This window comes from Triticum aestivum, chromosome 2B (assembly GCF_018294505.1).
Source record: "Triticum aestivum cultivar Chinese Spring chromosome 2B, IWGSC CS RefSeq v2.1, whole genome shotgun sequence".
NCBI lineage: Eukaryota > Viridiplantae > Streptophyta > Magnoliopsida > Poales > Poaceae > Triticum > Triticum aestivum.
Window position 1 is genome coordinate 225,521,031 of NC_057798.1, and position 13,561 is coordinate 225,534,591.

A 13,561-nucleotide genomic window follows, 5' to 3' on the forward strand; every position below is an offset into this window, starting at 1 on the left:
ATAACAAAGTCCTTGGAGAAATCTGGTGGTACCAATACGGGAGCAGATGTCAGGCGTCTTTTCAATTCCTGAAAACTGTGCTCGCACTGTGGGGTCCACTCAAACTTCTTGTCTTTCTTGAGGATTTCAGTTAGAGGTTTAGAAACTTTGGAGAAGTTCTCGACAAAGCGGCTACAATAGCTCGCTAAGCCAAGGAAACTCCAAACTTGCTTAACCGATTCAGGTGGAGTCCAATTAAGAACGGCTTGAACTCGCTCGGGATTGATAGCAATACCTTTACCAGAGATTAAATGGCCTAGATAGGTCACTTCTGGCAACCAGAATTCACATTTAGAAAATTTGGCATAAAGGCGATGCTCTCGAAGTTTCATTTAGATGCTCGGCATGTTCTTCCTCATTCTTGGAGTAGATGAGTATATCATCGAGGTAAACCCCGACGAATTTATCCAAATACTCCATGAAGATTGAGTTCATTAACCGAGAGAAAGTGGTTGTGGCATTGGTTAAACCGAAGGACATGATGGTGTACTCGTATTGGCCATAACGAGTAACAAAGGCTGTTTTAGGAATGTCCCTGTTCTTGATTTTGATTTGATGGTAGCCCAACCTCAAATCCATCTTAGAGAAGACTGAGGATCCAGCGAGCTGATCATACAGATTGTTGATCCCAGGGAGCGGATACTTGTTCTTTATGGTGACCAGGTTAACGGGTCGGTAATCTACAACCATTCGATTCGTACCATCCTTCTTCTTGACGAAGAGGATGGGCAAGCCCATGGAGACGAACTAGGACGGATGAAACCCTTTTTCAAGGACTCATCGAGTTGTTTCTTAAGCTCAGCTAGTTCTAGTGGTGCCATCTTATAGGGTCTTCTAGAGATTTGGACAGTTCCTGGAATAAGATCTATCACGAACTCGACATCTCTGTCAGGTGGAACACCTGGCAATTCTTCTGGAAAGACGTCCGGAAAGTCACGGACTACCGGAACGTCTTCGAGGTCTGGCAAAGGACTGGCATTGAGAGAATATAGTTGTCACTTGGCTACTTGGGTCAAGACATTGACTACCTCTCCTGATGGGTGTGTAAGTTGAACGGTCCTAGAGAAGCAATCAATCTTGGCATGATGGGCTGACATCCAGTCCATACCCAAGATGATATTAATTTCTGAGGACTTGTGAGCTATTAAAGACACAAGGAAAACAAGTCTATCAACGTGGATTTCATTTCCATGGCTTACTCTAAAAGTTTGCCATTTGGATCCCGGGGTTTGAATTACCATGGAGGTGGGCATATCACAAAATGTGGTGTTATGCAAATGAGTATAACTCTCGGATATAAATGAATGAGATGCTCCAGTATCGAAGAGAACAGATGCCGGGTGGCAGTTAACAAGGAGCGCACCGAGAACGACGTTAGGATCCTCCTGAGCCTCTTCAGCTGAGACACAATTCACATGGCCACGTGCAGCGGTGGCCGGCTTGGGTAGTACACCTTCCCTGTTGGCTTGCCACGGCCAATAGCCTTTCCAGACTGGTTGGGGTTGGGGTTGGTCTGAGGACACTCTCGCATGTAGTGGCCCGGTTCTCCACACTTGAAACACGTCACAGTGCTAGTGCGTGGAGGAGCATTGCTGGCTGGCCCACCATAGGACTTAACTGGTGCATACTGATGGGTTGGGCAAGGGGCCTGATAGGATGGCCTTGGTGTGAACCTGGGTGGCAGGGCGGTGTTAGGCACCCACACCCGGTGCTTCTGAGGGCCAGAACCGGATGAGGAACCAGTGTCACGGCCATGCTTGCGTGTTGCTTTGAAATTAGTCTGATCTGTCTCAGCACTGATGGCCTTGTTCACAAGCTTCTAGAAGGAAGAGCACTCGTGCAGACGGAGATCACGGAGAAGCTCGGGGCTAAGTCCCTTGCGGAACCTTGCCTGCTTTTTGGCATCGGTGGAAACTTCCTCAGTTGCATAACGTGCTAGGTTACCAAACTCCCTGCTGTATGCATCCACAGAGAGTCTACCTTGGGTGAAACTGCAGAACTCCTCACACTTACGATCCATAAGACCCTCCGGAATGTGATGTTCACGGAAAGCCTCACTGAATTCTGCCCAGGTAGTGACCTGGCCAGCTGGGCGCATGGCCTCATAGTTCTCCCACCAGAGACTAGCGGGGCCTTCAAGATGATAGGCAGCAAAAGTGACCTTATCAGCCTCGGCTAGGAGTGCAGAACGTAGCTTGTGGGTAATGCTGCGAAGCCAATCATCAGCGTCGAGGGGCTCGACGGAGTGATGGAAGGTGGGTGGATGTACCTTGATGAAGTCACTGAGCGACACCAAGTTATTCCTCTGGTGCAGTGTTGTGTTCTGTTTGATGCATTCCAGCAAAGGGTTGGTCTCCCGTTTGTTCCTCTCGGCTTCCAGCATGACCTCAGCCAGAGAAGGAGGATGAGGCAGGTTCGCATCTCTAGCTCCACTGCCTTCAGCCTGCTCCGGGGGAGCAGGGTTGTTGCGGGTGTTGACCATCCTAGGAAAACAAGACAATGGTTTAGTCCAGAATGATAAGATGCTGACATAGAAATGCAGAATGTAAGGGATAACTCAGAATGGAAGATGATCATCCGTATGACATGGTAAATACAGAAACTGCTACATTTATTCCATCGTCATACACACCATACAAGGTTTAATACAAGACCAAACTTAGTACAACTACGGTGAAAGGAAGATTACATCTCATCAGAGGCATCCCAAGCTCCTATACATTATTTTTCTACACCTCCAGAATTTGGTACACACTAAGTCATATCCCACGAGTCACGCGGGACGGTGAATGATATAACTGTTACAATACTAGTGGTGCTACCATCAGCTCAGACATCTCCGTAGTAATCTTCATAGAGATTACCGCCATGTCCTGGAAGTTGGACGTGATCATCTGGAAACAGTCGATCCCATGGAGCCTGCGGTCCATAAGGACACGGATGTGGCCTTGGTCCAACAAACAACGGCAGACGAGGTCAACAGGAAGGAGTGATGACCCTACATCACGCCAATCCATACAATCCGGCAGACTAGACCGCACGAGGTACAGATCCCGCATATCCATATACCTAGCCTGCACAGTAGGTGCAAACCGAGTCAAAGTGGCCCAGTGATCAGACCAGGAGTTGAAAAGCTCCAATCGCAAGGCACGATTTTCGTGGTCCTTATCCTCAAGCATCTGTGCGGTAGTGCGGAGTAGCGAATCCTCATGAGAAGAGTCGGTGTAAATAGCTGTGAAGTAACCTTCTGCCCTAGGGAGTGATGCTAGCATATAGCGGAAGTCAGTGTTCCGAAGCAAGGCAGTTCTAGCCCGCATAATAGTCATCATCGAATAAGCAGCATCCTGCACGGACATCTCGATGGTAACCCCAAGTCCATATGAGCAATGGAGGGGTTTAGTGGATCCAGGATAGGAAGGGAATATCCTGACTGTCCAGAGGTATTGGCTTTGATTGAAATCTCTATACTGCTCCTCCATGGTATACTCGGGATACCATCGGTAACCAGCCATGATCATTACGCGGACCAACATGGCAGTGTGGCCAGGTACATCGAGGCACCGAGTCAAACGAACAACTTGATTCTGGGTGTGGGGGGCCATCTGAAACACGATGTAATGCAAAGGCATTAGAATTTCTAGCAGAAATTGGACAACATAACGGCTGTAAATGCTCAAAAAGATTTTGGGACACTTTGCAAAGGATTGCATAGACACTCAACAACATCATATCAAGGTTCTAGGTCCATCTTATCAACATAATGGGGTAGTAGAACTAAACTAGGCTTATATCCATCAAACCTATAAGGTACTACTAATTAGTAACACGTGAACCTGATAGAGAGAAGAGATCCTAGTACTTAACCCCCGGTGGGAAGAATGGACTGACTCAGATCAGAATGCCATGAGGTAAAGGAGTAAAAAGAACCTTACGTTCCATCCCACAATCAATTCCCCTACATATAACTAAAGCATTTCTAGACTCAACATCGACCAGTTTGGCTTGGAGAACCTACAAGCAGTCCGGCTCTGATGCCAATGCTGTCAGGACCCCGACTCAATGCCACATCGATCTAGCATGTAACACCTCATATCACTTTGCGGCCTCACGCATGGTATTCCCACGGGTGTCGCCTTACCTTGCCCGGGACCGTTTGCGCCTTTTGGCACATACATATGATAGTGTTGCTAGCATCCATATGACAAGGAGCCCGGGCTGACATGGCTAGTTGTGAACCCAAAGTGGCACTAACTTACAGGGACAGGCATACATGACCCAGCAACGAACGTGTTGGTCATTAGCGAGTGAATCCGGGCTGTAGCACTGGGCTAGCAGGACTCCGGTAAACCGGGCTATAGTGGGCTAATAGGACTCCGGTAGTCATCGCGTGACATTTCCCGGTAGGGACAGACACATGAACGAAGAAGGACACATGCCGGCCAGCCTAAGTGTTCCGGTGCAGTAGCAACCTACCAGTGCTCAGTGGAAGCACTAGGAGGCATTTCCCGGTAAGAGAGGCTACCAAGGATAAACAACTAGATAGTCAGATCCCACACATACCAAGCATTTCAATCATACACACAATATGCTCGATATGTGCAAATACAACATGGCATCACAACATGACTCTACAACTCAAGTACTTTATTTAAAGGCTCAGAGAGCCATACATATCATACACACAAGTACGGGTCACACGACCCAGCATTCAAGTCATACAAACATACAAGCCAACAGCGGAAGTAACATGTCTGAGTACAAACAACTAGAAAATAAAAGAGGCTTGAGAAAGCCTGACTATACTACACGGTCCATCGTGAGCTCAGGATCACCACCTGGGTTTCAGCCTACTCGTCGACATCAACGTCTATGAAGAACCCATCAGAAGGGGTTGTAACGTCTTTTGTAAAACGTAAATTGAGCAAACATGAGTACAAAGGTACTCAGCAAGACTTACATCAGATCCTACATACATGCACATTATCAAGAAGGGATGGTGGGGTTGATGCAGCAAGCTAGCTTTGACTCTTGGCTAAGCTATCTTACGAGACTCCAACTTGAAATTGTTTTGCACACTCGAGTCCACTACACACCACTTCACTACACTAGCGAGGATCCACCTCCTTCATCCTACTAAAGAGCCATCCTCGGCACTCACGCTTATCTTGAGGCTTTTAGTAGTATCCATTTACTTGTCTATGAACTGTATAGGCAACCAAGTAGTCCTTTACCACGGACGCGGCTATTCGAATAGATGATGTTCCCTACAGGGGTGTACTTCTTCATACATGTTAGCGTCTGCACACGACATGCGCTCGGCAGACTTCAAGCGAAAGCCGACGTGGGTGTAGACCATGACCGACCTAAACACCTAAGTCTCTAGTCCAGGTTTATCACCTATCCAGGTTCCATCTGCAGGGAGTCCGGCCGAGGTTTCCACATACGGCCCCGAACGATGTGTGCAGGGTTCCCGAGATACCAAACGGGCATCCGGTACACCGCGCCACGTACCTACCGCATCACAGCCCACCCCGAGGGTCAGCGCTGCCCACGGCCTCCAGTATGCTACAAACACCAGAAACTACTTGCAACTCCTGGACAGAGGACTAGGGTGGATAAGAAGTCGAGCGGGGTCATATTTAGGGCCCAATGCATGGTAGTAGCTGAATCTTAAATCACACATACAGATCTCAGTGCTTAAGGATGGTTCTAGTGAAACAACCCACCATGTACTCCCACATGGCCTCTCATCGATACCTTTACGAAATCGTGTTCAACACATCACTCTCATTAGCGACATGATCATTTCACTCTAGCCCATCACCCAGATGAACCAGACCTAACACGACTCTAAGCATAGCAGGCATAGCAAGGTAGGAAACACATACACATGGCTCAATCAACTCCTACACATGCTAGTGGGTTTCATATAGTTACTATGGCAATGACAGGTCATGCAGAGGAAATGGGTTCAACTACCGTAGCACACAGCAGTTTGAAACGTGTTGTCTTAATGCAATAAAAGAGAGTAGAGGCGAGAACATGTGATTGTATCGATATCATCAATTGGTTGGTTGCTTACCTTGCGGGTCCGTAAACTGGTATTGCTCCTCGTTTGGATACTCGCGATACTCTTCGGGGGCAGAACCTGCCGCAGAGAGCACCGATAGACAATCATCACCAAACAATGTGCAACAATATGATGCATGCATGAGACATGGAAAAATGAGTGTATTGGGTTAATGCAACTAAGACCAGATGGGTTCGAACCATTTTGAATCAAAGATTCAAGTTCCAAGCTCATATATGGCCTTTAATAGTGCTTTATCATGTTCTGCACTAAAAAGCGGGTTAACTTGCTTAAACATGCATTAAACCAGTACAGATGGATAGATTGGATTTTTGTGATCATTTTTCATATATAACACTTTGCATTTGGAGCTATAGATTAATTTCTATGAATTTTTGAAGTTTGTAGCATTTTCTGGAATTTCTTGTATAAGAATAAACCCAGTAAATGAGTTATTGCGTCAGCATTGCTCAGGGTGATGTCAGCAGTCAACAGGGACGGTCCGGGTCAAACCTGACTAGTGGGTCCCGCGTGTCAGTGTCATTACACTAACTAATTTTAGTTAGTACTAATCCTAGGTTAATTAGCAGTTCGGGCCCCACCTATCATAGAGCCAGGGGGGTCAAACTGGGGTCAACCCGGGTCAAACTCGCCGGAGTTGACCCGGGGCTCGTCGCCGGCAAGGCCAGGGACGGCGGAGAGGTGCGGGTTTCCTCCTCCAGCGACCAAATGGGCGGCGGAGGGCATCTACGAGTGGCTGGGGACGAGCCGCATCTAGTGGTGGCTGTGGTCGGGCTCGGGGTGGCCGGAAATGGCGCCGACGACGACCTTGGCGGCTGCCGTAGCTCGGGAGAGCTCGGGCTCGTCGCTAGGAGGCACGGCGAGGTGCGTGGAGTGGTGCTGTGGGATCCTGGGGGTGCGGTGAGGCTAACGGGCAGGGTGGCGAGGCCGTTGCGTGGCCGGAGTCACGTCGGTGACGAGCTCGGCAGCGGCGCATGCGGTTGAGCTTCGTGCGGTCGCTACGGTGCTCGAGAGCAGGAACGTAGAGGATGGGGAGGTAGCTGGGCTCACGGTAGTCACGGGGGAGCAGACGGCGAGGTCGGGGACGAGCTGCTGCGGCGGTGACGGGCAGTGAAGGCGAGGTCGGTGGAGGTGGTGCAGAGCGTGCGAGCGCTCAGGGCTCAGCTAGCTCGGCGGAGCGGACGACGGTGGAGCTCAAGGACACGACGGGGTGGCGCGAGGACGACGGTGAGCGCATCTACGACGGCGGTGCGGCGGCAGCTGCGTCGGCCATGGCGGCAGAGGGCGAGAGAGAGGATAGGGGGGAGAATGTGGTGTCCAGGGGCTCGGGGCGGCGCCGAGGAGGCCCTTCGAGGCGTCGCGCTGGCGCGAGCGACGCAGGCAGGCAGGGAGGTGGCGTGGCGAGCTCGGCGGCGTCACGGTGTCCCTCCTCTGCCTACTGGCAGAGGTGGGTGGTGACTGGCACGGGTAAGTGGCCTCTACCCTTTCTCTCTCTCCTTTTTTCATTTTAATTGTTTTTCTGTTTTTCTGTAACTGTTTGGCTTTATTAAAAATAGCTAGGCATTTCCAAAAATCTTGAAAATAATTAGGGGCTTTGTTTAGAATATTTTCAACATCCCACACTTATTTCCAGAATTATATGAGCATTTAAAATATTTTATATTATTTATATGCCCAAACTCAAATAGCTAATGATTTAATCCAGTGACCTTATGTGTCCTAGAAAAATGTGAACCAATTTTGGCAGAGGTTCTAACCCAAGACAAAAATGATGGACATTTTAGAAGGGCATTTCAGGTTCACTGAAATTATTTTTATTAAACCCTAGTTGGTTTCGGTGAGGCTGGGGGTTCTGTCATCCCCATTTCCAGTTTTTGATGAAAGATAAACATGATGCAACACTCTAATGCATGAACTAGCTAGGGTGTGACATCGCCTGCGAAAAGCCTCTAGTCGTGACGCTGCGGTGGGCTCGTCGATGACCTCCGTCCTGCCGTCCTGGTAGTCTTGGTCTCGTTGCACCAAAATGGAAACCTTTGGCTGATTTCTCGGGACTCTGCTCCTGTGGCTTGCTTCCTTTGCACCGAAGAGGAAACCTGCGCTCTGCGCCCGCCTGGCGCCTGCCTGGCCTTGGTCGTCATGGCTCATGTCAGCCGAGCCTCGTGAGGGGAACCTTGCATAGAACTCTCCGCCCCTCAGGAGCCAGCCTGAGGAGGCCGATCCCCTCGGGGGTCTTTGCGTTGCCCGCCTCGCGAGGCTTGGCCCCTCGCGAGGGTCTTGTGGTGTTGATGTTGAAGCTAGGCCATACCAGGCCGTCGATGGAGGTACATGGTGGGCCGCAGGTAGGCAGGGCTGGATACCCCCAAATCCAGGACGCCGATAATGCCACCCATTGAGCCCCCAGGTCGACCCCTCTCTCCCTTGCTTCTCCTCCTGCCTATAGTTGTCTTCCACCGTCGTGCCTGAGCTCGCCGCCGCTGGTCATGTCGCCAACACGGTCACTGCCCCGCCATCCTGCGTCCGAGCATGTCATCATGCTCAGCACCTCCCTAGCAACCCAATGTGCCTCTCCGCGCCGATCGCCATGCCTCGCAGCCTCGTCCCCATCTAGGCCGGAACTCCACCGCCGCCTCCCATCGGCACAGCGGCCGTCTCCGGCCAGCTCATCCCGAGCCAGTGCCACCGCTCGACGCGGCTTGATGGCCGCGTTCAAACGCAACCAACCGCGACCATTTTGGCCTACCGTAGCGGGATTCCACTGCTAGCCGAAGCCTCTCCGCTGTGTTGTCCATCGCCGGAGAATCACCACCGGTGCGCCACCGCCGCGCTAACGTGGCCCAGCATGGGGCCCATCTTGGGCCACTGATCAGTGGGTCCCAGGGACCAGTTGACTTGTTGACCCAGTCAAATGTGCTGACTGGGCAGCCCCGACCACTGACATGTGGGCCCCCCTAATTTACGTAATTAATCTAATTAAATTAATTAGTTAGATTAGCTAGTGAGTGACATGTGGGCCCATGTTAGTTAAGTAACTAATTTAGTTAAATAGAACATGTTAGATTAGCTAAGTCACTGACAGTGGGGTCCCACTTGTCAGTTTGACAAGTCTGTTGACTGTGCTCACTGCTGACGTCGTGCTAACATCATGCTGATGCAATAAATCTAATTTTAATAATAATTTTAGAAAATGTTCAAATCTTTGAAAAATCATATAAAATAATCTATAAGTCACGTGAAAATAGTTTATATATGAAAGTTGCTTAGAAAAATATAACAACTCCGTATATGCAATTCCTTCATCCATCACATGCCTCTAGCATGATGAACATGGATCCTTCCCCAGATTCATCTGTCCGAAAATGCCAAACTCCGGGAAAAACATTCCAAGTTGTTTTCCCTCTTCGTTTGTATCGTGTAGTACTGCGTTAAGTCACTCCTAGCACTTCATATTGTCATGTAGTGCATCGTGATGCACTTGTTTGCTTTATATTTATTGTTTATTCCCCCTCTTCTCTCCGGTAGACACCGAGGCTGACGCTACTTCCGAGATCGAATACACTCCTGAGTCCCGACGATCAGCCACTCTCAGTACAACTTCCAGGGAAGCAAATCCCCCTTGATCATTCCTATGTCGCCCATTTCATTCTCTCTCATGCTTGCATTAGATTTGACTACTATTGTTTGTTTGTACCTATTCTGATGCATAGCCTGATTTTGTAACCTGCTATTGCTACCTTACCTGCTTATCCTATATGCTTAGTATAGGTTGATTAGTGATCCACCAGTGACCCCTCAACTTGTCCCTGTTGCCCCCGCTTTGTGACCGATGACTTGATCAACGTGATCGACGTCCTGAGCCCAACACATCACATCACACCCCCTTAGTTGTACGACTCTGCAGGGTTACTATCAAGTGCCAAGGGTGATACCTCGTATAGCACTTCTGATGAGACCTCTATAGTGTAGTTAATCGGTCGTGGTCTACGGAGGGTGATTCTTCCTTTACCACTCCCGATAACGACTCTGTCGTGCAACACTTCAAGAGTGAACCCCCGAGGGTGATTCCTCCAAGTTCACCTTGACGGTTACATCAAGTGGAACACATCGAGGGTGATTGCTTGGATTCCCCCTTGGTGTTATGGACACGTAGTTACTTTGACTTTACCCTAGAACCATGATGAAGTCGGATCGGGCCCGAGGGTAATCGTGAGAGAAATGTGAAGTCAGGTTGACCTGGAGGGTACCCGCGAGATAACTACGTGGCACGGCCGGACATTCTTAGCCCTTGACGTAAGTCCATGAGACGGGGCGACAGGACCACATATTGTGGATCGTTGATCGTTACCGCGCGCTCCCAAGACACTAACGGTTTGGATATGTGATTCGATTAGGCCCCTGGCCTTTTCACACTGACCACCACGCGGGAATAAGTGTGTGCAATCTACATTGTACGATTCTCCGAAAGCTCTTCGGACGTCAGCGATTGAGCGGCGCGCGCCCAGTTGGACGGTAACCACCTGCGCTTGTATAAGGGGTTGGTCTACTCCTGGTCGCGTACGCAACATGCAGGAGTACAAAAGGTGATGGCCCCAAGACCTCTGCGCAATTAGGATGTAGACCGACGTGTTGGCCTCTCTGTTGAGGCTAGGTAGAACTCCGGCGTGTCGATCAGCCAAGGCCGGGCATAACCCAGGAAAGTGTGTTCGGCTGGAGTTAATCGAGCATGCTCGGTAAGTTTGTGCACTCCTGCAGGAAAGTTAATCTATTCGAATACTAGCGTCCACGGTAACGCATGCTTGGAGTTGTATCCCGATCGATATAACTGGATACTCGAGATGTGAAATGGATATGATGGCTCCGGGGTTGCTTTCTCGCAAGGAGTCAAGGACGAATCTCTAGGCGTGGTTACTACAACATACTACTACTTTATGTTATGCAAATCTGCACTCTTCTAATGCTGCAAGGTGCTTCAAGATGCTAGTCTTCGACAGGCTAGGCTTCCCCTTCTCTTCTGGCATTTCTGCAGTTCAGTCCAAAGATATAGCCCCATTCCTTTGATGCTGATGCATAATTAGTTTAGTTCTGATGTAACTTTTGCGAGTACTTTGGATGAGTACTCACGGTTGCTTTGCTACCGCTTTTTCTCTATACTCGATTGCTGCGATCAGATGATAGATCCCAGGAACCAGATGCCACCATCGACGACCACTACTACCACGTGGGTGTTTTCTACTACGTGGAGGCCGCCGACGACCAGGAGTAGTTAGGAGGCACCGAGGCAGGAGGCCCTGCCTTTTCGATCGTTGTTGATGTTTGCGCTAGCCTTCTTAAGGCAGACTTGTTTACCTTGTGTCTGTACTTAGATATTGTTGCTTCCGCTGACTTGTTTGTATTCGAGCTCTCGAGGCCCTTGGCTTGTAATATAAAGCTTGTATGACTTTAATTTGTGTCTAGAGTTGTGCCGTGATATCTTCCCGTGAGTCTCTTATCTTGATCGTGCACATTTGCGTGTATGATTAGTGCATGATTAAGCCAGGGCGTCACATTGGCCCTTCGCATAGAGAGGTCGAAGGCAGACATGAGGCAGCTCCAGATCTCCTCCCTCATCGGTCCCCTGTCAGCGTAGTGCTGACACCGGAGGTAGCCCCTCCCAGCCCGCGCGTAGCTTCGCGAGAGCTGCATAGTCCACACCGCTTTCCACTACCCCCTTCCCCCATTGAACGTTGCTCCACAAGGGCAGCGGTGGGTGCTAGTGCCTGCTCGGACGCGCATGCCGGTATCGAAGAGGCGCGCTGCCTGTCGTGAGAGCCAGCGGTCAAGGGAGAGAGACGTGGCGGGAGCAATTCGTGCGCCGCAGTCGTGGGTTTCCAGCGTAGCCCAACGATGTCGAACAACTCCTCACTTGGGTTTACAGCTGGCCGTTTACGATAGCGGAGATGGATGCTTGTCGGCTACGGAGGAAGAACGCCAAGGCGCTCCGACTTGCCATTGGACAGTCGGAGCGCGAGGCGGCGGAGACAGGGTGGAAGGCGGCTCGGGTGGCGAAACTCAAGTGGTGGCAGGACAGGGCTGTCCGGCTGCTGAAATGGCTCATTGTCCTCTCTGACTCCTCGTTCGACAACGGCGACTCTCCTCCTCCTCCTCCTCCGACTCGGACGATCCACCTCCAGCCGCGGACGCCTACAGCTGGGCCGGCGACCGGAAGGGCAAAGGGTCGGCGAGGAAGTGGTGAAGATCCACCGTCTCCACCTTTAATTTCAAGTTTTCAGTAATGTAGTTTAAACTTATGTGGACTATATGAACTTTGACCATCTTTTGGAGGTGTGTTGGTGATCTTTTGGTGATTGAAACGTGCATTTGTATGTTCAATTATATGTCCGTTTGATGATCTACATAGTTTTATTCACGTTGCATGCTTTAATATGGATGGTATCGGATATAAGATACATATATGTGAACGACGCGATTTGATGACTAACCGATCAGTGCCCGTGGACGGGCCCTGACGCGTCGACGGACGTTTGAGAGACGGGATTTGGTGACCCTGTGTAGATGTTCTAAGTGAGATGACTACAGCAAAACCTGATGTTAATAAAAAATACTTGTAACAGAATCTCTCAACAAACCGAAGGCTTGATGATGGTTGTTATGAAAGGATGAAGAACAATGCTATACACACGATAATTTTCGAACGATTCTCGGACGACGCACAACATCAAGCCGTCTATTCGTACTGCAAACCTGGACGTCGCCGTCAAATCCTCCACCGTGCATTGTTCGTTCGGCAACTGTCGTCTGCGTAGCGGTTTCGAAGGATGAATACCTAAAATGCGTAGGCCTAGTGCCATCCGTAAATTCGTATTCGTCTTTTGTTCTTCATTCAAGCAGCAAATCCACGTATGCAATAAGTACAAGGATCCGTTGCGTCCACATGATTAAGGTTCAAATCTGAAGAAAAGAGGCGCCCATCTCACCCAGGCCGTTGGAAGCAGCGAGCCAGCAGCAACGGCCAACCCTTTTCAAAATAGTTTTGCTCTTGCTTCCCAACTTCTCACGGCACTACACACTGTGCATTCGGGCATCGAGCTGTACATTCTGGCATCGCACTACGCACCCGGCCCCTGTCAGAATTAACCACACGAGGCGAACCGCGCATGCGGGTCTCACAACAGTGTCCGCTGGTTCCGTGATAGCGGAGTAAAGACAAGAAGACTGACGAAGCAACACAGGGCCGGCCAGGTATACAGCCTAGTCTACGGGTGGTGCGGCCCGTGTCCGTATATCTGGCCATGGGCCGGGCCGGGCCTGAAAAAGCCCACGGCAGAAAACTGAGGCCCAGACCCTCCCAGGCCCTACCATCGGGCCTACTTTTCAAGCCTAAGCTCGGCCCATCTGGTAAAAAGCCCTGAAAAGCCCTTAGGTCTTAGGGCC